Source organism: Anser anser, assembly GCF_964211835.1.
Source record: "Anser anser genome assembly, contig: HAP1_SCAFFOLD_143, whole genome shotgun sequence".
Classification (NCBI taxonomy): domain Eukaryota; kingdom Metazoa; phylum Chordata; class Aves; order Anseriformes; family Anatidae; genus Anser; species Anser anser.
This window is the reverse complement of record NW_028153765.1, coordinates 194828-219682: the sequence shown is the minus strand read 5'-3', so window position 1 is coordinate 219682 and position 24855 is coordinate 194828. Positions and strand designations below refer to the sequence as shown.

At 51.1% G+C, this 24855-nt stretch overlaps 1 protein-coding gene across 5 annotated transcripts in view; it reads right to left on the bottom strand.

Moving 5' to 3' along the window:
* LOC310891517 (zinc finger CCCH domain-containing protein 11A-like) overlaps positions 1-24855 on the bottom strand; it is a 107865-nt gene that overhangs the window by 11371 nt on the left and 71639 nt on the right. The window lies entirely within an intron of this gene.

Genomic DNA, 24855 nt, shown 5'->3' with positions numbered 1-24855 from the left:
CCACCCGCTCCCCCGTCGCTCCCCGGCCGCAGGAAGGCTACGATGGGCTGCACCATCACCTTCTGCACCTTCTGGTCCTGCCCGCGGTACGCCATTGCTGCCGCCGCCTCGCTGCTCCCGCCGCCCCTGCTGGGCCGCCTCCGGAAGCCCCTGAGGCCGGGCGGGAGCGCGCAAGGGACGCTGGGATGCTGGAGGAGCGTGGGGGGCCGCTCTAGCAGGCCGGGAGGACCGCGTCTCTATGGTTGCAGGCAGGGGTCCCTGCGCTAGCTTTATTGGCGAGCAGCGAGGCTGGGGGGGGGAGGGGGGCAAGACAGCCTTAAATAAAATACGAATATAAAAAGTTTTATAAATGGCTGAGTCCCAAATAGGATTACAATCAAAGTTTACAATTTATTAAACGAATAGAGGCAAGCAAGCAGCGCTGGGTGCGCCGGGAGTCTCTGCTCCCCCAGGACGCACGCCTGTTACGTAAGGCGGCTGGTTTTGATGCTCCCAGGCTAATACATATTCATTACTACTTCGAGAAGAGGCAGGGTTATTAGAATTGGTTTCCGGAATCCGAAACCCCTCCCAGGGGCGCCTGCGTACCAGTCTCTGGTGGTCTCTCGGGGCTTGCTCAGGCTGAATGCTGGTTGTCTTCCTCTCAGGCTTTTGTCCTTCAATTGTCCTTCAGCTCCCCCTTCCTCCTCGTTTGGGAGCCTCTGCGCCGGATTTCAGAAACTCTAGCAACATCCCCTGCAGTAGTCAGCACTTTTCCCTAAAAACCCCTTTGTTCTCTTATCACCTAGACCCGGGCCTCGATGGTAACCCTTCAAATCCCTTAGTGACACGAATTGCTGGACCATTCCTTACAAAAGGAAGGATAAAATATGTAGAGGAGCAATGGCACACGCGAAAGCCCAGCGCCGCGGGCAGAGGCAGCGAAGGTTGACGGCAGAACAGTGCTCGGTTTGAACACGGAGAGGGAAAGCGAGGGGAAGGTGGCCGAAGCCGGCCGCAGTCTCTGAGCTCTCCTCCTCCTGATTGTTTTCTCTCAAAGCCATTTCTGTCTGTGTGCGGGCACCCGGAGCCGGCAGAAGTCCCCGTGAAGTCCTTCGGCAGGACGGAGGGCTGCGTGGGCTCCAGTGAGAGAGGGAGTTAGGAGAATCTTATCAAGTAGAGATAGAGCGCTGACAGCGTTAAACTAGGATGCTACTTAGTGTCTTTGCTAACTATGGTGCATTGTGCCAATTAACTAAAGCAAGAAGCCTTGGGCCCCTTACCAAGGTCAGTCTCCTAATAAGAGAGTGAGCCTGTCTTAAGAAACTGGAAGAAACTGGTCCTGCAGGTGGACAAGAGCCAAGGAGCAACTGAGTCTGTGCAAAGACAAGAGGTCAACTAGCGGTGACGAGGAAGAGTCATCAATCTTCATGCCCACGACCTCCCGTGTTGCCCAGCGCTGAATAAACATACCTACTTTACAATCTCACTGATTGTGGAGTCCCTTTTCCGCAAGTCACTAGCAGCGGTTTCTTCCGCAGAGGTTTTCCCAGAGCCGCTTCAAAGCTTCCCTCGCGGAGCTGGGGCGTCGCAGGGGGTCGTCAAAGCACGCACGCACACACACACACACACACACACACACACACACACACAGGCGTTGTTGTCCAAACAGAAAGTATTTACAACAAATTCGACAAGCGGTTTTCCTCTGCCAGCAGCAAATGCCTGAGGGCCCCTACAGCTTCACAAACCATAGCACAAAGAGCCTAAAGTTCCTCTAAAATTTAGGGAAATGATTCAAAATAGATCTGCTAGGGGAAAACGATCACTGGCGGCAGGGTACACAATACACGCGAGTCTCAGCTCTCCTCCGCAGGGTCAGTGCCCACGCCCAAGTGCGACGCTGATGGCACCCGAACATTTGCTGTAGCAGGCAGCAGAGCCAGCAGCTCAGGGGAGCAATTTTAAAAACCAGGAGGCACTTAAACCAACCCTTAATTGACCCAGTTACTGCAGGAGAGTCCCGACTACTCGCCCTGGAGTCCTACTGTCACCCACAAAAAGCACCAACCAAAGCTTGGGGGAACTTTGGTACAGCACAAGAGAAGGGAGTGGGGGTAGCGTAGCCGTATCGCAGAGCTGCTGCTTTTCACACCATTTTATCATCCCTGATAATTGAAAGTAAGGCCGGGTGGGCTGACCCCACCACCACCACTCCTGGCAGCATGTTTGGTCCACAACGCTAGAATAATTATTTTGCTCCCTCCCGCCCTTACAGCTTCATCATCTGAAAAGATTACAGTCAAAACAATGGCATACACAAATAAAAGTCAAGAGTTGACATAGTAACTCCGGGATTTGGGTATCAACTGTCCGAGAAATCAGAACACCCAGGCTTCACAATGTGCCCAACATCGAGCTGTGCCAAGGGGGGGCGGAAGGAAGAAGCTTTCCGTTTAAGCCTTCAGAGCATCGCTCCATCACTACGTCAATTCACAGCCACCACAGCGTGCCGATGGACATCTTTCTGTGCCAAAAGAAACAAGTGTTTTGTCCTCTTGATATCAAAGGTAGCCACCTATAGTTACGGAACTATGCACAAGACCTTAACTCTGACCAGCAGGAAAACTTAGGACAACTGAGTGCAGATCCTGCCAATTTCTACCAGTTCCAACTGTGCTTTAAGTCTCATTGCAAAGCCTCAGTTAGAAAAAGGATCACCTCGGGGTATCCAACAAGAAGAAGAGTTGTTTTCTTTTCTTTTTTTTTTTTTTTTAATATACCATAGGACTATGCAGTTCAATCATCAATCATCTTGGAAAGCTCAAGGAGGAGGTCATCCTCATCCTTCCCTGGGTCCAAGTCGAGCTCGGCTTCCAGTATGCCGTCTGAGAGTTCCCAAAGTAGCATCTCTAAATCCTCGTCTACAGATACGGGCGCGTTGCCTGTGGAACTCAGCCGGCGTGTCCTTGCTTCTTCTAGCTGGGAAGAAGCTGAAGTCGAGCTTGAGAACTCCATTGGCTCCACGGATTCTGCCTGGCTTCCAAGATGTGCTTCAGGTCTTGGCAGAGCAAGGAAGAGAACAATCAGTATATGCCATTTCTTAACGGGAAATCCCTTTTCTGCAAACCGGCTCTTAAAACCGTAGCCAACCCCTCCTGCACTTCAATCTTACCCAGGGATTGTTATTCAATTAACCCAGGGCTACATTTAGAGCCCAATATATTAGCAGGTACATTTTTCAGTTTGGGGGTTTCTCTGTGAAGCCAGAGCACCCGGAGTCTAGCAAAGATGGGAAACCAACATGGCCTCCCGGAAGCCCAGTGTCCGAGAACTACATCTCCCGGCATGCTCTGGGAAAACAATATGGACTCCCGGAAACCCGGTGGCCAAGAACTACATTTCCCAGCACTCCCCAGAAAATTGAGCCTCGCACCTTGCCGTAGGACGCCATTTTTTGCTCTGTTACATTACCGGTTTCGTGTTTATGGAGGGTTTTCCCGCCGTTTTGGGGGGTTTCCCCTCAATTTCGGGTTTTCAGCTCTCCATTTCAGAGTTCTTCCCCGCAATTTTGGGGTTCCTTCCCCTAATTTGGTGCTTCGCCCCCCCCCCCACTTTTGGGGTTCCCCCTCCATTTTGGGGATTCCCCCCAATTCCAAGCCCCCCACAATTTTGGAGGCCCCCACCATCCTTTCTTGGCCTGCCACCCTAATATTAAGGTTCTTTCCCCCAATGTTGGGGTTCTCACCACATGTTTGAGGTTCCTTCCCTTAATTTGGGGCTTAGCTCCCCGGGATCTGGGGCTTTAACCCCAATTTTGGGGGTCCCCCCCAAGTTTGGGGATTCCTCCCCAGGTCTGGGGGGGGTCCACATTCAATTCTGGAATTTCACACTTCCATTTAAGTCTTCTTCCCCCCAATTTGGGGGTTCACCCACCCAATTTTGGGGGTTCCTCCCCTAATTTGGGGGGACCCGACCAATTTTGGGGGTCCCCCCCAATTGTAGAGTCCCCCACCCTCCTTTTTTGGGTTCCCCCCTAATTTTAAAGAGTTCTTCCGCCCAATTTTGGGGGACCCCACAATTTGGCCGTTCCTTCCCCTAACTTTGGGCTTCAACCCTTCGATTTTGGGGGGGGCTCCCCCCCTCTTATTTTGGCCTTCCACCCTAATATTAGGCCTAACCCCTAAGAACCTTGACCCCTAAGCCTATGGCAACCACGGATCTAACCCTAACCCCTACCCCAACAAACCCTAGAAACCCTAACCCTAAAAACCCTTACAGCCCTAACCCGATAAAATTTACCACACTAAACCCCTGAAGACTGTTCTGGGGGGTCCACATTCAATTCTGGAATTTCACACTTCCATTTAAGTGTTCTGCCCCCCCAATATGGGGGTTCGCCCACCCAATTTTGGGGGTTCCTCCCCTAATTGGGGGGGACACAACCAATTTTGGGGGGGACACAACCAATTTTGGGGGGGACACAACCAATTTTAGAGTCCCCCACCCTCCTTTTTTGGGTTTCCCCCAATATTAAGAGCTCTTCCGCTCAATTTTGGGGGACCCCACAATTTTGACGTTCCTTCCCCTAACTTGGGGCTTCAACCCTTCAATTTTGGGTGGGCTCCTCCCCTCTTATTTTGGCCTTCCGCCCTAATATTAGGCCTAACCCCTAAGAACCTTGACCCCTAACCCTATGGCAACCACGGATCTAACCCTAACCCCTACCCCAACAAACCCTAGAAACCCTAACCCTAAAAACCCTTACAGCCCTAACCCGATAAAATTTACCACACTAAACCCCTGAAGACTGTTCTGGGGGGGTCCACATCCAATTCTGGAATTTCACACTTCCATTTAAGTCTTCTTCCCCCCAATTTGGGGGTTCGCCCACCCAATTTTGGGGGTTCCTCCCCTAATTTGGGGGGGACACAACCGATTTTAGAGTCCCCCACCCTCCTTTTTTGGGTTCCCCCCTAATATTAAAAGTTCTTCTGCCCAATTTTGGGGGACCCCACAATTTTGACGTTCCTTCCCCTAACTTGGGGCTTCAACCCTTCAATTTTGGGGGGGGCTCCCACCCTCTTATTTTGGCCTTCCGCCCTAATATTAGGCCTAACCCCTAAGAACCTTGACCCCTAACGCTATGGCAACCACAGATCTAACCCTAACCCCTACCCCAACAAACCCTAGAAACCCTAACCCTAAAAACCCTTACAGCCCTAACCCGATAAAATTTACCACACTAAACCCCTGAAGACTGTTCTGGGGGGTCCACATTCAATTCTGGAATTTCACACTTCCATTTAAGTGTTCTGCCCCCCCAATATGGGGGTTCGCCCACCCAATTTTGGGGGTTCCTCCCCTAATTGGGGGGGACACAACCAATTTTGGGGGGGACACAACCAATTTTGGGGGGGACACAACCAATTTTAGAGTCCCCCACCCTCCTTTTTTGGGTTTCCCCCAATATTAAGAGCTCTTCCGCCCAATTTTGGGGGACCCCACAATTTTGACGTTTCTTCCCCTAAATTGGGGCTTCGACCCTTCAATTTTGGGGGGGGCTCCCCCCTTAGTTTGGCCTTCCACCCTAATATTGGGCCTTACCCCTAAGAACCCTGACCCCTAACACTACGGCTCCCACGGATCTAACCCTAACCCCTACCCCAAAAAACCGTAGAAACCCTAACCCTAAAAACCCTTACAGTCCTAACCCGATAAAATTTACCACACTAGACCTACGCCTAAAAGCCCTAACCCTAAAAATTAAGACCCTCTAAACCCTAACCCAAAACGTAAAGATTCTCAAAGCCCTAACGCTGGAGACCCTAACCTTAAAAAAAAAAAAATAAGACCTTAAAACCCTAACCCTAAATACCTGACCATAACTAAAACCCTAAGACCCTAACCCTAAAAACCCTATCAACACTAAAACCACAAAATACTTTAAAACCTTAACACACTAACCCCCAAACCCTAACCCTTATAACTCCAACCCTAACAACCTTAAAATCCTAACCCTAAACCCTGGAAACCCTAACCCTGAAACCCAACCCTAGTGCCTTAGCCCTGAAACCTTAAAACCCTAACACCTTATTAGAAACACTCTGTAACCAATACCATAGGCTCAGGCAAGTATCTCAGTGAGGTAGCATTTTTATTCACGATTGCAATGGCAGGCGTCCCACAAGCCACCTACTAGTTCCATAACACAGTTTATATAATTTTTTTTTCCTCTCGGTGACCAGGACCATCCCCAGTTTCCCCATTGACTGGGTAATCCATGTTCACAATCTATCCAGTGCTTCACAGAAAATACACAGCTGCTGGCCTGTCACTAGTCAATTTTATTTTTTTCTTGACTGTTTTCCTCTTTGAGGTGGTAATGTTTCTTACACCGTGATTTCCACCCAATTGCTCTAAGGATTCTGGTTGTCTGCATTTTACAAGGTTGTCTGTTAAGCTTTCTTATCACTGCAAGCATATATCAATACCACCCTCCTTCCCTCTAAACGATGTAACTCTGTGCAAAAACATTTTTATTCCCACAACCTTGATCCCCTTACCCTAAAATCCTTATTCTCTTTAACCGTAACAACTCTAACCACAACCCTAACCCTTCATATCAACCCCCCGACGCTAATGACACTGACTAATGATCCAAACCCCAAACCCCAGGCAACCAACAAAGAAACAGACACAAAGCTGAAAACTACAAAAAAGGCAAAACCCTGGATACAGACCCCAAATCACAAACACGCTACCAAAATGCTACAGAAAAGCCCCAGACGCAGGCCCCAAGCACTACAGCTAGGCCCCAGAAGCTCTAGACACATCCCAAAGCCAAAATGCAATCCCCAAACACTACAGAAAAGCCCCCAAACACCAGACACAGGCTGCAGAAGTCTACAAGCAGGCCCCAGCCACACCCGGATGCAGACCCCAACTGTCCACAAGCAGCTCCCAACCCACCCCCCCCCATGAACTGGACCCCCCACCACCACCACCCAGATGCATGCCCCAGGCCCCAGGCCTCAGCCCCAGCCCCCACACCCCAGACTCAGGCCCCAAAGGTGTACAACCAGCTCCCAACTGCCCCCCTCAAAGGGAGGCCCCAAAGCCTGCCAGAGGACCCTAGAGCGTACAAGCAGCTCCCAACCCCCCCGGCACAGGCCCCAACCCCCCCCCAGACACAGGCCCCAAAGGTGTACAAGCAACTCCCCATCCTCCCCAGAGGCACGCCCCAAAGGTGTACAAACAGCCCCAACCCCCCAAAACCCAGACCCCTAGAGCGTAGAAGCAGCTCCCAACCCCATGCCCCCAAGGCACATGCCCCAACCCCTCCCCCAAGGCAGGCCCTAACAGTGTACAAGCAGCTCCCACCCCCCCCCAGACGCAGGCCCCAAAGGTGTACAAGCAGGCCCCTACAGTATACAAGCAGCTCACAACCACCCCCCCAAAGGCAGGCCCCAACCCCCTCCAGATGCAAGCCCGAAAGGTTAAAACCAGCTCCAACCCCCTAACCCCCCCCGCCCCGCGCAGACGCAGGCCCCAAAGGTGTACAAGCAGTTCCCAACCCCTCCAAGGCAGGCCCCAAAAGTGTACAGGCAGGCCCCTACAGTGTAGAAATGCTCCAACCCCCCCCGCTTCCACCTCGAGGGAGGCCCTCCCCCCCCAGTATACACGAAGCTCCCAACCCCCTCTCAGAGGAATGCCTAAAAAAGTATACAAGCAGCTCCTAACACCCCCCCCCCCCCCCAAAAGAGGCAGTCCCCAAAGGTGTACAAGCAGGCCCTCAAATCCCTTAGGTGTACAAGCAGGCCCTTCAAATCCCTTAGCCCCTGCGCCAGCTTTATTGGCGAGCAGCGAGGCTGGGGGGGGAGGGGGGCAAGACAGCCTTAAATAAAATACAAATATAAAAAGTGTTATAAATGGCTGTTATAAATCCAAATAGGATTACAATCAAAGTTTACAATTTATTAAACGAATAGAGGCAAGCAAGCAGCGCTGGGTGCGCCGGGAGTCTCTGCTCCCCCAGGACGCACGCCTGTTACGTAAGGCGGCTGGTTTTGATGCTCCCAGGCTAATACATATTCATTACTACTTCGAGAAGAGGCAGGGTTATTAGAATTGGTTTCCGGAATCCGAAACCCCTCCCAGGGGCGCCTGCGTACCAGTCTCTGGTGGTCTCTCGGGGCTTGCTCGGGCTGAATGCTGGTTGTCTTCCTCTCAGGCTTTTGTCCTTCAATTGTCCTTCAGCTCCCCCTTCCTCCTCGTTTGGGAGCCTCTGCGCCGGATTTCAGAAACTCTAGCAACATCCCCTGCAGTAGTCAGCACTTTTCCCTAAAAACCCCTTTGTTCTCTTATCACCTAGACCCGGGCCTCGATGGTAACCCTTCAAATCCCTTAGTGACACGAATTGCTGGACCATTCCTTACAAAAGGAAGGATAAAATATGTAGAGGAGCAATGGCACCCGCGAAAGCCCGGCGCCGCGGGCAGAGGCAGCGAAGGTTGACGGCAGAACAGTGCTCGGTTTGAACACGGAGAGGGAAAGCGAGGGGAAGGTGGCCGAAGCTGGCCGCAGTCTCTGAGCTCTCCTCCTCCTGATTGTTTTCTCTCAAAGCCATTTCTGTCTGTGTGCGGGCACCCGGAGCCGGCAGAAGTCCCCGTGAAGTCCTTCGGCAGGACGGAGGGCTGCGTGGGCTCCAGTGAGAGAGGGAGTTAGGAGAATCTTATCAAGTAGAGATAGAGCGCTGACAGCGTTAAACTAGGATGCTACTTAGTGTCTTTGCTAACTATGGTGCATTGTGCCAATTAACTAAAGCAAGAAGCCTTGGGCCCCTTACCAAGGTCAGTCTCCTAATAAGAGAGTGAGCCTGTCTTAAGAAACTGGGAGAAACTGGTCCTGCAGATGGACAAGAGCCAAGGAGCAACTGAGTCTGTGCAAAGACAAGAGGTCAACTAGCGGTGACGAGGAAGAGTCATCAATCTTCATGCCCACGACCTCCCGTGCTGCCCAGCGCTGAATAAACATACCTACTTTACAATCTCACTGATTGTGGAGTCCCTTTTCCGCAAGTCACTAGCAGCGGTTTCTTCCGCAGAGGTTTTCCCAGAGCCGCTTCAAAGCTTCCCTCGCGGAGCTGGGGCGTCGCAGGGGGTCGTCAAAGCACGCACGCGTGCACACACACACACACACACACACACACAGGCGTTGTTGTCCAAACAGAAAGTATTTACAACAAATTCGACAAGCGGTTTTCCTCTGCCAGCAGCAAATGCCTGAGGGCCCCTACAGCTTCACAAATCATAGCACAAAGAGCCTAAAGTTCCTCTAAAATTTAGGGAAATGATTCAAAATAGATCTGCTAGGGGAAAACGATCACTGGCGGCAGGGTACACAATACACGCGAGTCTCAGCTCTCCTCCGCAGGGTCAGTGCCCACGCCCAAGTGCGACGCTGATGGCACCCGAACATTTGCTGTAGCAGGCAGCAGAGCCAGCAGCTCAGGGGAGCAATTTTAAAAACCAGGAGGCACTTAAACCAACCCTTAATTGACCCAGTTACTGCAGGAGAGTCCCGACTACTCGCCCTGGAGTCCTACTGTCACCAACAAAAAGCACCAACCAAAGCTTGGGGGAACTTTGGTACAGCACAAGAGAAGGGAGTGGGGGTAGCGTAGCCGTATCGCAGAGCTGCTGCTTTTCACACCATTTTATCATCCCTGATAATTGAAAGTAAGGCCGGGTGGGCTGACCCCACCACCACCACTCCTGGCAGCATGTTTGGTCCACAACGCTAGAATAATTATTTTGCTCCCTCCCGCCCCTACAGCTTCATCATCTGAAAAGATTACAGTCAAAACAATGGCATACACAAATAAAAGTCAAGAGTTGACATAGTAACTCCGGGATTTGGGTATCAACTGTCCGAGAAATCAGAACACCCAGGCTTCACAATGTGCCCAACATCGAGCTGTGCCAAGGGGGGCGGAAGGAAGAAGCTTTCCGTTTAAGCCTTCAGAGCATCGCTCCATCACTACGTCAATTCACAGCCACCACAGCGTGCCGATGGACATCTTTCTGTGCCAAAAGAAACAAGTGCTTTGTCCTCTTGATATCAAAGGTAGCCACCTATAGTTACGGAACCATGCACAAGACCTTAACTCTGACCAGCAGGAAAACTTAGGACAACTGAGTGCAGATCCTGCCAATTTCTACCAGTTCCAACTGTGCTTTAAGTCTCATTGCAAAGCCTCAGTTAGAAAAAGGATCACCTCGGGGTATCCAACAAGAAGAAGAGTTGTTTTCTTTTTTTTCTTTTTTTTTTTTTTTTTTAATATACCATAGGACTATGCAGTTCAATCATCAATCATCTTGGAAAGCTCAAGGAGGAGGTCATCCTCATCCTTCCCTGGGTCCAAGTCGAGCTCGGCTTCCAGTATGCCGTCTGAGAGTTCCCAAAGTAGCATCTCTAAATCCTCGTCTACAGATACGGGCGCGTTGCCTGTGGAACTCAGCCGGCGTGTCCTTGCTTCTTCTAGCTGGGAAGAAGCTGAAGTCGAGCTTGAGAACTCCATTGGCTCCACGGATTCTGCCTGGCTTCCAAGATGTGCTTCAGGTCTTGGCAGAGCAAGGAAGAGAACAATCAGTATATGCCATTTCTTAACGGGAAATCCCTTTTCTGCAAACCGGCTCTTAAAACCGTAGCCAACCCCTCCTGCACTTCAATCTTACCCAGGGATTGTTATTCAATTAACCCAGGGCTACATTTAGAGCCCAATATATTAGCAGGTACATTTTTCAGTTTGGGGGTTTCTCTGTGAAGCCAGAGCACCCGGAGTCTAGCAAAGATGGGAAACCAACATGGCCTCCCGGAAGCCCAGTGTCCGAGAACTACATCTCCCGGCATGCTCTGGGAAAACAATATGGACTCCCGGAAACCCGGTGGCCAAGAACTACATTTCCCAGCACTCCCCAGAAAATTGAGCCTCGCACCTTGCCGTAGGACGCCATTTTTTGCTCTGTTACATTACCGGTTTCGTGTTTATGGAGGGTTTTCCCGCCGTTTTGGGGGGTTTCCCCTCAATTTCGGGTTTTCAGCTCTCCATTTCAGAGTTCTTCCCCGCAATTTTGGGGTTCCTTCCCCTAATTTGGTGCTTCGCCCCCCCCCCCACTTTTGGGGTTCCCCCTCCATTTTGGGGATTCCCCCCAATTCCAAGCCCCCCACAATTTTGGAGGCCCCCACCATCCTTTCTTGGCCTGCCACCCTAATATTAAGGTTCTTTCCCCCAATGTTGGGGTTCTCACCACATGTTTGAGGTTCCTTCCCTTAATTTGGGGCTTAGCTCCCCGGGATCTGGGGCTTTAACCCCAATTTTGGGGGTCCCCCCCAAGTTTGGGGATTCCTCCCCAGGTCTGGGGGGGGTCCACATTCAATTCTGGAATTTCACACTTCCATTTAAGTCTTCTTCCCCCCAATTTGGGGGTTCACCCACCCAATTTTGGGGGTTCCTCCCCTAATTTGGGGGGACCCGACCAATTTTGGGGGTCCCCCCCAATTGTAGAGTCCCCCACCCTCCTTTTTTGGGTTCCCCCCTAATATTAAAGAGTTCTTCCGCCCAATTTTGGGGGACCCCACAATTTGGCCGTTCCTTCCCCTAACTTTGGGCTTCAACCCTTCGATTTTGGGGGGGGCTCCCCCCCTCTTATTTTGGCCTTCCGCCCTAATATTAGGCCTAACCCCTAAGAACCTTGACCCCTAAGCCTATGGCAACCACGGATCTAACCCTAACCCCTACCCCAACAAACCCTAGAAACCCTAACCCTAAAAACCCTTGCAGCCCTAACCCGATAAAATTTACCACACTAAACCCCTGAAGACTGTTCTGGGGGGTCCACATTCAATTCTGGAATTTCACACTTCCATTTAAGTGTTCTTCCCCCCCAATATGGGGGTTCGCCCACCCAATTTTGGGGGTTCCTCCCCTAATTGGGGGGGACACAACCAATTTTGGGGGGGACACAACCAATTTTGGGGGGGACACAACCAATTTTAGAGTCCCCCACCCTCCTTTTTTGGGTTTCCCCCAATATTAAGAGCTCTTCCGCTCAATTTTGGGGGACCCCACAATTTTGACGTTCCTTCCCCTAACTTTGGGCTTCAACCCTTCAATTTTGGGTGGGCTCCTCCCCTCTTATTTTGGCCTTCCGCCCTAATATTAGGCCTAACCCCTAAGAACCTTGACCCCTAACCCTATGGCAACCACGGATCTAACCCTAACCCCTACCCCAACAAACCCTAGAAACCCTAACCCTAAAAACCCTTACAGCCCTAGCCCGATAAAATTTACCACACTAAACCCCTGAAGACTGTTCTGGGGGGTCCACATCCAATTCTGGAATTTCACACTTCCATTTAAGTCTTCTTCCCCCCAATTTGGGGGTTCGCCCACCCAATTTTGGGGGTTCCTCCCCTAATTTGGGGGGGGGACAACCGATTTTAGAGTCCCCCACCCTCCTTTTTTGGGTTCCCCCCTAATATTAAAAGTTCTTCTGCCCAATTTTGGGGGACCCCACAATTTTGACGTTCCTTCCCCTAACTTGGGGCTTCAACCCTTCAATTTTGGGGGGGGCTCCCACCCTCTTATTTTGGCCTTCCGCCCTAATATTAGGCCTAACCCCTAAGAACCTTGACCCCTAACGCTATGGCAACCACAGATCTAACCCTAACCCCTACCCCAACAAACCCTAGAAACCCTAACCCTAAAAACCCTTACAGCCCTAACCCGATAAAATTTACCACACTAAACCCCTGAAGACTGTTCTGGGGGGTCCACATTCAATTCTGGAATTTCACACTTCCATTTAAGTGTTCTGCCCCCCCAATATGGGGGTTCGCCCACCCAATTTTGGGGGTTCCTCCCCTAATTGGGGGGGACACAACCAATTTTGGGGGGGACACAACCAATTTTAGAGTCCCCCACCCTCCTTTTTTGGGTTTCCCCCAATATTAAGAGCTCTTCCGCCCAATTTTGGGGGACCCCACAATTTTGACGTTTCTTCCCCTAAATTGGGGCTTCGACCCTTCAATTTTGGGGGGGGCTCCCCCCTTAGTTTGGCCTTCCACCCTAATATTGGGCCTTACCCCTAAGAACCCTGACCCCTAACACTACGGCTCCCACGGATCTAACCCTAACCCCTACCCCAAAAAACCGTAGAAACCCTAACCCTAAAAACCCTTACAGTCCTAACCCGATAAAATTTACCACACTAGACCTACGCCTAAAAGCCCTAACCCTAAAAATTAAGACCCTCTAAACCCTAACCCAAAACGTAAAGATTCTCAAAGCCCTAACGCTGGAGACCCTAACCTTAAAAAAAAAAAAAATAAGACCTTAAAACCCTAACCCTAAATACCTGACCATAACTAAAACCCTAAGACCCTAACCCTAAAAACCCTATCAACACTAAAACCACAAAATACTTTAAAACCTTAACACACTAACCCCCAAACCCTAACCCTTATAACTCCAACCCTAACAACCTTAAAATCCTAACCCTAAACCCTGGAAACCCTAACCCTGAAACCCAACCCTAGTGCCTTAGCCCTGAAACCTTAAAACCCTAACACCTTATTAGAAACACTCTGTAACCAATACCATAGGCTCAGGCAAGTATCTCAGTGAGGTAGCATTTTTATTCACGATTGCAATGGCAGGCGTCCCACAAGCCACCTACTAGTTCCATAACACAGTTTATATAATTTTTTTTTCCTCTCGGTGACCAGGACCCTCCCCAGTTTCCCCATTGACTGGGTAATCCATGTTCACAATCTATCCAGTGCTTCACAGAAAATACACAGCTGCTGGCCTGTCACTAGTCAATTTTATTTTTTTCTTGACTGTTTTCCTCTTTGAGGTGGTAATGTTTCTTACACCGTGATTTCCACCCAATTGCTCTAAGGATTCTGGTTGTCTGCATTTTACAAGGTTGTCTGTTAAGCTTTCTTATCACTGCAAGCATATATCAATACCACCCTCCTTCCCTCTAAACGATGTAACTCTGTGCAAAAACATTTTTATTCCCACAACCTTGATCCCCTTACCCTAAAATCCTTATTCTCTTTAACCCTAACAACTCTAACCACAACCCTAACCCTTCATATCAACCCCCCGACGCTAATGACACTGACTAATGATCCAAACCCCAAACCCCAGGCAACCAACAAAGAAACAGACACAAAGCTGAAAACTACAAAAAAGGCAAAACCCTGGATACAGACCCCAAATCACAAACACGCTACCAAAATGCTACAGAAAAGCCCCAGACGCAGGCCCCAAGCACTACAGCTAGGCCCCAGAAGCTCTAGACACATCCCAAAGCCAAAATGCAATCCCCAAACACTACAGAAAAGCCCCCAAACACCAGACACAGGCTGCAGAAGTCTACAAGCAGGCCCCAGCCACACCCGGATGCAGACCCCAACTGTCCACAAGCAGCTCCCAACCCACCCCCCCCCATGAACTGGACCCCCCCCCACCACCACCCAGATGCATGCCCCAGGCCCCAGGCCTCAGCCCCAGCCCCCACACCCCAGACTCAGGCCCCAAAGGTGTACAACCAGCTCCCAACTGCCCCCCTCAAAGGGAGGCCCCAAAGCCTGCCAGAGGACCCTAGAGCGTACAAGCAGCTCCCAACCCCCCCGGCACAGGCCCCAACCCCCCCCCAGACACAGGCCCCAAAGGTGTACAAGCAACTCCCCATCCTCCCCAGAGGCACGCCCCAAAGGTGTACAAACAGCCCCAACCCCCCAAAACCCAGACCCCTACAGCGTAGAAGCAGCTCCCAACCCCATGCCCCCAAGGCACATGCCCCAACCCCTCCCCCAAGGCAGGCCCTAACAGTGTACAAGCAGCTCCCACCCCCCCCCAGACGCAGGCCCCAAAGGTGTACAAGCAGGCCCCTACAGTATACAAGCAGCTCACAACCACCCCCCCAAAGGCAGGCCCCAACCCCCTCCAGATGCAAGCCCGAAAGGTTAAAACCAGCTCCAACCCCCTAACCCCCCCCGCCCCGCGCAGACGCAGGCCCCAAAGGTGTACAAGCAGTTCCCAACCCCTCCAAGGCAGGCCCCAAAAGTGTACAGGCAGGCCCCTACAGTGTAGAAACGCTCCAACCCCCCCCGCTTCCACCTCGAGGGAGGCCCTCCCCCCCCAGTATACACGAAGCTCCCAACCCCCTCTCAGAGGAATGCCTAAAAAAGTATACAAGCAGCTCCTAACACCCCCCCCCCCCCCCCCTCAAAAGAGGCAGTCCCCAAAGGTGTACAAGCAGGCCCTCAAATCCCTTAGGTGTACAAGCAGGCCCTTCAAATCCCTTAGCCCCTGCGCCAGCTTTATTGGCGAGCAGCGAGGCTGGGGGGGGAGGGGGGCAAGACAGCCTTAAATAAAATACAAATATAAAAAGTGTTATAAATGGCTGTTATAAATCCAAATAGGATTACAATCAAAGTTTACAATTTATTAAACGAATAGAGGCAAGCAAGCAGCGCTGGGTGCGCCGGGAGTCTCTGCTCCCCCAGGACGCACGCCTGTTACGTAAGGCGGCTGGTTTTGATGCTCCCAGGCTAATACATATTCATTACTACTTCGAGAAGAGGCAGGGTTATTAGAATTGGTTTCCGGAATCCGAAACCCCTCCCAGGGGCGCCTGCGTACCAGTCTCTGGTGGTCTCTCGGGGCTTGCTCGGGCTGAATGCTGGTTGTCTTCCTCTCAGGCTTTTGTCCTTCAGTTGTCCTTCAGCTCCCCCTTCCTCCTCGTTTGGGAGCCTCTGCGCCGGATTTCAGAAACTCTAGCAACATCCCCTGCAGTAGTCAGCACTTTTCCCTAAAAACCCCTTTGTTCTCTTATCACCTAGACCCGGGCCTCGATGGTAACCCTTCAAATCCCTTAGTGACACGAATTGCTGGACCATTCCTTACAAAAGGAAGGATAAAATATGTAGAGGAGCAATGGCACCCGCGAAAGCCCGGCGCCGCGGGCAGAGGCAGCGAAGGTTGACGGCAGAACAGTGCTCGGTTTGAACACGGAGAGGGAAAGCGAGGGGAAGGTGGCCGAAGCCGGCCGCAGTCTCTGAGCTCTCCTCCTCCTGATTGTTTTCTCTCAAAGCCATTTCTGTCTGTGTGCGGGCACCCGGAGCCGGCAGAAGTCCCTGTGAAGTCCTTCGGCAGGACGGAGGGCTGCGTGGGCTCCAGTGAGAGAGGGAGTTAGGAGAATCTTATCAAGTAGAGATAGAGCGCTGACAGCGTTAAACTAGGATGCTACTTAGTGTCTTTGCTAACTATGGTGCATTGTGCCAATTAACTAAAGCAAGAAGCCTTGGGCCCCTTACCAAGGTCAGTCTCCTAATAAGAGAGTGAGCCTGTCTTAAGAAACTGGGAGAAACTGGTCCTGCAGATGGACAAGAGCCAAGGAGCAACTGAGTCTGTGCAAAGACAAGAGGTCAACTAGCGGTGACGAGGAAGAGTCATCAATCTTCATGCCCACGACCTCCCGTGCTGCCCAGCGCTGAATAAACATACCTACTTTACAATCTCACTGATTGTGGAGTCCCTTTTCCGCAAGTCACTAGCAGCGGTTTCTTCCGCAGAGGTTTTCCCAGAGCCGCTTCAAAGCTTCCCTCGCGGAGCTGGGGCGTCGCAGGGGGTCGTCAAAGCACGCACGCGTGCACACACACACACACACACACACACACACACAGGCGTTGTTGTCCAAACAGAAAGTATTTACAACAAATTCGACAAGCGGTTTTCCTCTGCCAGCAGCAAATGCCTGAGGGCCCCTACAGCTTCACAAATCATAGCACAAAGAGCCTAAAGTTCCTCTAAAATTTAGGGAAATGATTCAAAATAGATCTGCTAGGGGAAAACGATCACTGGCGGCAGGGTACACAATACACGCGAGTCTCAGCTCTCCTCCGCAGGGTCAGTGCCCACGCCCAAGTGCGACGCTGATGGCACCCGAACATTTGCTGTAGCAGGCAGCAGAGCCAGCAGCTCAGGGGAGCAATTTTAAAAACCAGGAGGCACTTAAACCAACCCTTAATTGACCCAGTTACTGCAGGAGAGTCCCGACTACTCGCCCTGGAGTCCTACTGTCACCAACAAAAAGCACCAACCAAAGCTTGGGGGAACTTTGGTACAGCACAAGAGAAGGGAGTGGGGGTAGCGTAGCCGTATCGCAGAGCTGCTGCTTTTCACACCATTTTATCATCCCTGATAATTGAAAGTAAGGCCGGGTGGGCTGACCCCACCACCACCACTCCTGGCAGCATGTTTGGTCCACAACGCTAGAATAATTATTTTGCTCCCTCCCGCCCCTACAGCTTCATCATCTGAAAAGATTACAGTCAAAACAATGGCATACACAAATAAAAGTCAAGAGTTGACATAGTAACTCCGGGATTTGGGTATCAACTGTCCGAGAAATCAGAACACCCAGGCTTCACAACGTGCCCAACATCGAGCTGTGCCAAGGGGGGCGGAAGGAAGAAGCTTTCCGTTTAAGCCTTCAGAGCATCGCTCCATCACTACGTCAATTCACAGCCACCACAGCGTGCCGATGGACATCTTTCTGTGCCAAAAGAAACAAGTGCTTTGTCCTCTTGATATCAAAGGTAGCCACCTATAGTTACGGAACCATGCACAAGACCTTAACTCTGACCAGCAGGAAAACTTAGGACAACTGAGTGCAGATCCTGCCAATTTCTACCAGATCCAACTGTGCTTTAAGTCTCATTGCAAAGCCTCAGTTAGAAAAAGGATCACCTCGGGGTATCCAACAAGAAGAAGAGTTGTTTTCTTTTTTTTCTTTTTTTTTTTTTTTTTTTAATATACCATAGGACTATGCAGTTCAATCATCAATCATCTTGGAAAGCTCAAGGAGGAGGTCATCCTCATCCTTCCCTGGGTCCAAGTCGAGCTCGGCTTCCAGTATGCCGTCTGAGAGTTCCCAAAGTAGCATCTCTAAATCCTCGTCTACAGATACGGGCGCGTTGCCTGTGGAACTCAGCCGGCGTGTCCTTGCTTCTTCTAGCTGGGAAGAAGCTGAAGTCGAGCTTGAGAACTCCATTGGCTCCACGGATTCTGCCTGGCTTCCAAGATGTGCTTCAGGTCTTGGCAGAGCAAGGAAGAGAACAATCAGTATATGCCATTTCTTAACGGGAAATCCCTTTTCTGCAAACCGGCTCTTAAAACCGTAGCCAACCCCTCCTGCACTTCAATCTTACCCAGGGATTGTTATTCAATTAACCCAGGGCTACATTTAGAGCCCAATATATTAGCAGGTACATTTTTCAGTTTGGGGGTTTCTCTGTGAAGCCAGAGCACCCGGAGTCTAGCAAAGATGGGAAACCAACATGGCCTCCCGGAAGGCCAGTGTCCGAGAACTACATCTCCCGGCATGCTCTGGGAAAACAATATGGACTCCCAGAAACCCGGTGGCCAAGAACTACATTTCCCAGCACTCCCCAGAAAATTGAGCCTCGCACCTTGCCGTAGGACGCCATTTTTTGCTCTGTTACATTACCGGTTTCGTGTTTATGGAGGGTTTTCCCGCCGTTTTGGGGGGTTTCCCCTCAATTTCGGGTTTTCAGCTCTCCATTTCAGAGTTCTTCCCCGCAATTTTGGGGTTCCTTCCCCTAATTTGGTGCTTCGCCCCCCCCCCCCACTTTTGGGGTTCCCCCTCCATTTTGGGGATTCCCCCCAATTCCAAGCCCCCCACAATTTTGGAGGCCCCCACCATCCTTTCTTGGCCTGCCACCCTAATATTAAGGTTCTTTCCCCCAATGTTGGGGTTCTCACCACATGTTTGAGGTTCCTTCCCTTAATTTGGGGCTTAGCTCCCCGGGATCTGGGGCTTTAACCCCAATTTTGGGGGTCCCCCCTAAGTTTGGGGATTCCTCCCCAGGTCTGGGGGGGGGTCCACATTCAATTCTGGAATTTCACACTTCCATTTAAGTCTTCTTCCCCCCAATTTGGGGGTTCACCCACCCAATTTTGGGGGTTCCTCCCCTAATTTGGGGGGACCCGACCAATTTTGGGGGTCCCCCCCAATTGTAGAGTCCCCCACCCTCCTTTTTTGGGTTCCCCCCTAATTTTAAAGAGTTCTTCCGCCCAATTTTGGGGGACCCCACAATTTGGCCGTTCCTTCCCCTAACTTTGGGCTTCAACCCTTCGATTTTGGGGGGGGCTCCCCCCCCTCTTATTTTGGCCTTCCGCCCTAATATTAGGCCTAACCCCTAAGAACCTTGACCCCTAAGCCTATGGCAACCACGGATCTAACCCTAACCCCTACCCCAACAAACCCTAGAAACCCTAACCCTAAAAACCCTTGCAGCCCTAACCCGATAAAATTTACCACACTAAACCCCTGAAGACTGTTCTGGGGGGTCCACATTCAATTCTGGAATTTCACACTTCCATTTAAGTGTTCTTCCCCCCCAATATGGGGGTTCGCCCACCCAATTTTGGGGGTTCCTCCCCTAATTGGGGGGGACACAACCAATTTTGGGGGGGACACAACCAATTTTGGGGGGGACACAACCAATTTTAGAGTCCCCCACCCTCCTTTTTTGGGTTTCCCCCAATATTAAGAGCTCTTCCGCTCAATTTTGGGGGACCCCACAATTTTGACGTTCCTTCCCCTAACTTTGGGCTTCAACCCTTCAATTTTGGGTGGGCTCCTCCCCTCTTATTTTGGCCTTCCGCCCTAATATTAGGCCTAACCCCTAAGAACCTTGACCCCTAACCCTATGGCAACCACGGATCTAACCCTAACCCCTACCCCAACAAACCCTAGAAACCCTAACCCTAAAAACCCTTACAGCCCTAACCCGATAAAATTTACCACACTAAACCCCTGAAGACTGTTCTGGGGGGTCCACATCCAATTCTGGAATTTCACACTTCCATTTAAGTCTTCTTCCCCCCAATTTGGGGGTTCGCCCACCCAATTTTGGGGGTTCCTCCCCTAATTTGGGGGGGACACAACCGATTTTAGAGTCCCCCACCCTCCTTTTTTGGGTTCCCCCCTAATATTAAAAGTTCTTCTGCCCAATTTTGGGGGACCCCACAATTTTGACGTTCCTTCCCCTAACTTGGGGCTTCAACCCTTCAATTTTGGGGGGGGCTCCCACCCTCTTATTTTGGCCTTCCGCCCTAATATTAGGCCTAACCCCTAAGAACCTTGACCCCTAACGCTATGGCAACCACAGATCTAACCCTAACCCCTACCCCAACAAACCCTAGAAACCCTAACCCTAAAAACCCTTACAGCCCTAACCCGATAAAATTTACCACACTAAACCCCTGAAGACTGTTCTGGGGGGTCCACATTCAATTCTGGAATTTCACACTTCCATTTAAGTGTTCTGCCCCCCCAATATGGGGGTTCGCCCACCCAATTTTGGGGGTTCCTCCCCTAATTGGGGGGGACACAACCAATTTTGGGGGGGACACAACCAATTTTGGGGGGGACACAACCAATTTTAGAGTCCCCCACCCTCCTTTTTTGGGTTTCCCCCAATATTAAGAGCTCTTCCGCCCAATTTTGGGGGACCCCACAATTTTGACGTTTCTTCCCCTAAATTGGGGCTTCGACCCTTCAATTTTGGGGGGGGGCTCCCCCCTTAGTTTGGCCTTCCACCCTAATATTGGGCCTTACCCCTAAGAACCCTGACCCCTAACACTACGGCTCCCACGGATCTAACCCTAACCCCTACCCCAAAAAACCCTAGAAACCCTAACCCTAAAAACCCTTACAGTCCTAACCCGATAAAATTTACCACACTAGACCTACGCCTAAAAGCCCTAACCCTAAAAATTAAGACCCTCTAAACCCTAACCCAAAACGTAAAGATTCTCAAAGCCCTAACGCTGGAGACCCTAACCTTAAAAAAAAAAAAAAAAGACCTTAAAACCCTAACCCTAAATACCTGACCATAACTAAAACCCTAAGACCCTAACCCTAAAAACCCTATCAACACTAAAACCACAAAATACTTTAAAACCTTAACACACTAACCCCCAAACCCTAACCCTTATAACTCCAACCCTAACAACCTTAAAATCCTAACCCTAAACCCTGGAAACCCTAACCCTGAAACCCAACCCTAGTGCCTTAGCCCTGAAACCTTAAAACCCTAACACCTTATTAGAAACACTCTGTAACCAATACCATAGGCTCAGACAAGTATCTCAGTGAGGTAGCATTTTTATTCACGATTGCAATGGCAGGCGTCCCACAAGCCACCTACTAGTTCCATAACACAGTTTATATAATTTTTTTTTTCCTCTCGGTGACCAGGACCCTCCCCAGTTTCCCCATTGACTGGGTAATCCATGTTCACAATCTATCCAGTGCTTCACAGAAAATACACAGCTGCTGGCCTGTCACTAGTCAATTTTATTTTTTTCTTGACTGTTTTCCTCTTTGAGGTGGTAATGTTTCTTACACCGTGATTTCCACCCAATTGCTCTAAGGATTCTGGTTGTCTGCATTTTACAAGGTTGTCTGTTAAGCTTTCTTATCACTGCAAGCATATATCAATACCACCCTCCTTCCCTCTAAACGATGTAACTCTGTGCAAAAACATTTTTATTCCCACAACCTTGATCCCCTTACCCTAAAATCCTTATTCTCTTTAACCGTAACAACTCTAACCACAACCCTAACCCTTCATATCAACCCCCCGACGCTAATGACACTGACTAATGATCCAAACCCCAAACCCCAGGCAACCAACAAAGAAACAGACACAAAGCTGAAAACTACAAAAAAGGCAAAACCCTGGATACAGACCCCAAATCACAAACACGCTACCAAAATGCTACAGAAAAGCCCCAGACGCAGGCCCCAAGCACTACAGCTAGGCCCCAGAAGCTCTAGACACATCCCAAAGCCAAAATGCAATCCCCAAACACTACAGAAAAGCCCCCAAACACCAGACACAGGCTGCAGAAGTCTACAAGCAGGCCCCAGCCACACCCGGATGCAGACCCCAACTGTCCACAAGCAGCTCCCAACCCACCCCCCCCATGAACTGGACCCCCCCCCACCACCACCCAGATGCATGCCCCAGGCCCCAGGCCTCAGCCCCAGCCCCCACACCCCAGACTCAGGCCCCAAAGGTGTACAACCAGCTCCCAACTGCCCCCCTCAAAGGGAGGCCCCAAAGCCTGCCAGAGGACCCTAGAGCGTACAAGCAGCTCCCAACCCCCCCGGCACAGGCCCCAACCCCCCCCCAGACACAGGCCCCAAAGGTGTACAAGCAACTCCCCATCCTCCCCAGAGGCACGCCCCAAAGGTGTACAAACAGCCCCAACCCCCCAAAACCCAGACCCCTACAGCGTAGAAGCAGCTCCCAACCCCATGCCCCCAAGGCACATGCCCCAACCCCTCCCCCAAGGCAGGCCCTAACAGTGTACAAGCAGCTCCCACCCCCCCCCAGACGCAGGCCCCAAAGGTGTACAAGCAGGCCCCTACAGTATACAAGCAGCTCACAACCACCCCCCCAAAGGCAGGCCCCAACCCCCTCCAGATGCAAGCCCGAAAGGTTAAAACCAGCTCCAACCCCCTAACCCCCCCCGCCCCGCGCAGACGCAGGCCCCAAAGGTGTACAAGCAGTTCCCAACCCCTCCAAGGCAGGCCCCAAAAGTGTACAGGCAGGCCCCTACAGTGTAGAAACGCTCCAACCCCCCCCGCTTCCACCTCGAGGGAGGCCCTCCCCCCCCAGTATACACGAAGCTCCCAACCCCCTCTCAGAGGAATGCCTAAAAAAGTATACAAGCAGCTCCTAACACCCCCCCCCCCCCCCCCCCAAAAGAGGCAGTCCCCAAAGGTGTACAAGCAGGCCCTCAAATCCCTTAGGTGTACAAGCAGGCCCTTCAAATCCCTTAGCCCCTGCGCCAGCTTTATTGGCGAGCAGCGAGGCTGGGGGGGGAGGGGGGCAAGACAGCCTTAAATAAAATACAAATATAAAAAGTGTTATAAATGGCTGTTATAAATCCAAATAGGATTACAATCAAAGTTTACAATTTATTAAACGAATAGAGGCAAGCAAGCAGCGCTGGGTGCGCCGGGAGTCTCTGCTCCCCCAGGACGCACGCCTGTTACGTAAGGCGGCTGGTTTTGATGCTCCCAGGCTAATACATATTCATTACTACTTCGAGAAGAGGAAGGGTTATTAGAATTGGTTTCCGGAATCCGAAACCCCTCCCAGGGGCGCCTGCGTACCAGTCTCTGGTGGTCTCTCGGGGCTTGCTCGGGCTGAATGCTGGTTGTCTTCCTCTCAGGCTTTTGTCCTTCAATTGTCCTTCAGCTCCCCCTTCCTCCTCGTTTGGGAGCCTCTGCGCCGGATTTCAGAAACTCTAGCAACATCCCCTGCAGTAGTCAGCACTTTTCCCTAAAAACCCCTTTGTTCTCTTATCACCTAGACCCGGGCCTCGATGGTAACCCTTCAAATCCCTTAGTGACACAAATTGCTGGACCATTCCTTACAAAAGGAAGGATAAAATATGTAGAGGAGCAATGGCACCCGCGAAAGCCCGGCGCCGCGGGCAGAGGCAGCGAAGGTTGACGGCAGAACAGTGCTCGGTTTGAACACGGAGAGGGAAAGCGAGGGGAAGGTGGCCGAAGCCGGCCGCAGTCTCTGAGCTCTCCTCCTCCTGATTGTTTTCTCTCAAAGCCATTTCTGTCTGTGTGCGGGCACCCGGAGCCGGCAGAAGTCCCTGTGAAGTCCTTCGGCAGGACGGAGGGCTGCGTGGGCTCCAGTGAGAGAGGGAGTTAGGAGAATCTTATCAAGTAGAGATAGAGCGCTGACAGCGTTAAACTAGGATGCTACTTAGTGTCTTTGCTAACTATGGTGCATTGCGCCAATTAACTAAAGCAAGAAGCCTTGGGCCCCTTACCAAGGTCAGTCTCCTAATAAGAGAGTGAGCCTGTCTTAAGAAACTGGGAGAAACTGGTCCTGCAGATGGACAAGAGCCAAGGAGCAACTGAGTCTGTGCAAAGACAAGAGGTCAACTAGCGGTGACGAGGAAGAGTCATCAATCTTCATGCCCACGACCTCCCGTGCTGCCCAGCGCTGAATAAACATACCTACTTTACAATCTCACTGATTGTGGAGTCCCTTTTCCGCAAGTCACTAGCAGCGGTTTCTTCCGCAGAGGTTTTCCCAGAGCCGCTTCAAAGCTTCCCTCGCGGAGCTGGGGCGTCGCAGGGGGTCGTCAAAGCACGCACGCGTGCACACACACACACACACACACACACACACACACAGGCGTTGTTGTCCAAACAGAAAGTATTTACAACAAATTCGACAAGCGGTTTTCCTCTGCCAGCAGCAAATGCCTGAGGGCCCCTACAGCTTCACAAATCATAGCACAAAGAGCCTAAAGTTCCTCTAAAATTTAGGGAAATGATTCAAAATAGATCTGCTAGGGGAAAACGATCACTGGCGGCAGGGTACACAATACACGCGAGTCTCAGCTCTCCTCCGCAGGGTCAGTGCCCACGCCCAAGTGCGACGCTGATGGCACCCGAACATTTGCTGTAGCAGGCAGCAGAGCCAGCAGCTCAGGGGAGCAATTTTAAAAACCAGGAGGCACTTAAACCAACCCTTAATTGACCCAGTTACTGCAGGAGAGTCCCGACTACTCGCCCTGGAGTCCTACTGTCACCAACAAAAAGCACCAACCAAAGCTTGGGGGAACTTTGGTACAGCACAAGAGAAGGGAGTGGGGGTAGCGTAGCCGTATCGCAGAGCTGCTGCTTTTCACACCATTTTATCATCCCTGATAATTGAAAGTAAGGC